Here is an 880-nt window from a genome sequence, read left to right as displayed (position 1 = left end):
GCCCCCTCCCTCCCCCCACCCCCCTTACCCCCTTGGTGTGTGTGTGTGTGTGTGTTTTCTTCCAAGGAGCCTATCTACCAGTTGCTGTGTCCTCGCTCAATAATAATTACCCCGTCCGAGAATTAATTATAATAAATGTTTTCTTGATAAACTAACGAGATAATCCGAGGGGCACACGTCCCTTAATTACAGGCCGCCGTGCTCAGCTCCGCTCGGCGCCCGGGCTGATTAATTTTCTGCATGATGGAAAGGAAACAAAACTCCGCGGGCTGGCGGCCGGCCTGCGGCTGGGCGGACCGCGCCGAGCAAAGGAAGACGGAGACGTGCGCGCCCCGCGGAAAGCAGCCGGCGCGGCCTCTCTCCTGCGAACTCGAGTGAAAGTTTCTGGCCTCCGGGAATCAAACAACGCTGCCACCCGCGAGGGAGGGCGCCAGGACGCGCCAGAAGGGTTGGCCTGCACTATTCATTATGGCGAGGGGAAAGCCGGGCGCTAGCGCGCGTGGAGAGGTCCGGGTGTCCACCTCCTTGGGGGAGGGGTTTCCTCGCCGCCTCCTCTCGGGCGCTCGGACTTTGGAGACTGGAGCGCGTCCCGGGGCGCGCAGAGAAGCCCTCAGCCGCAATGCAGCGCCAGGGCGCGGGGCAGAATGTCAAAGGGCGACTTCCGTCCCCTCCCCAAGCAATCCGCCACTCCAGGCCCTGCTCCCCTCACCCCCTGTAAAGGAAGGGGGAGGGCCAACTCGGAAGTCTGATGGGGAACTTGGGTTTCAAAAATCTGGCCTGGCATCGGACCACGATTTCAAGAGTCACTTGAACGCATCAACACCGAAGACGTGGCCTTGCGACACGTTGCCGAGGCCGGGGGACGGCTGAGACTTTCTGA

At 61.2% G+C, this 880-nt stretch overlaps 1 protein-coding gene across 5 annotated transcripts in view; it reads right to left on the bottom strand.

Annotated features, from left to right (window-relative positions):
• OTX2 (orthodenticle homeobox 2) overlaps window positions 1-880 on the bottom strand; it is a 10932-nt gene that overhangs the window by 8341 nt on the left and 1711 nt on the right. The window contains exon 1 of one of the 5 annotated variants that reach the window (XM_014528594.1): window positions 818-864. The exons of the other annotated variants lie outside the window; for them this stretch is intronic. The gene's annotated coding sequence lies outside the window, so the exon portion shown is untranslated. Of the gene's footprint in view, window positions 1-817; window positions 865-880 lie in introns of those variants that run through there. 5 annotated transcript variants of the gene reach the window in all.

Source organism: Myotis brandtii, unplaced genomic scaffold (assembly GCF_000412655.1).
Source record: "Myotis brandtii unplaced genomic scaffold, ASM41265v1 scaffold640, whole genome shotgun sequence".
NCBI lineage: Eukaryota > Metazoa > Chordata > Mammalia > Chiroptera > Vespertilionidae > Myotis > Myotis brandtii.
This window is presented reverse-complemented; position numbering and strand designations above follow the sequence as displayed.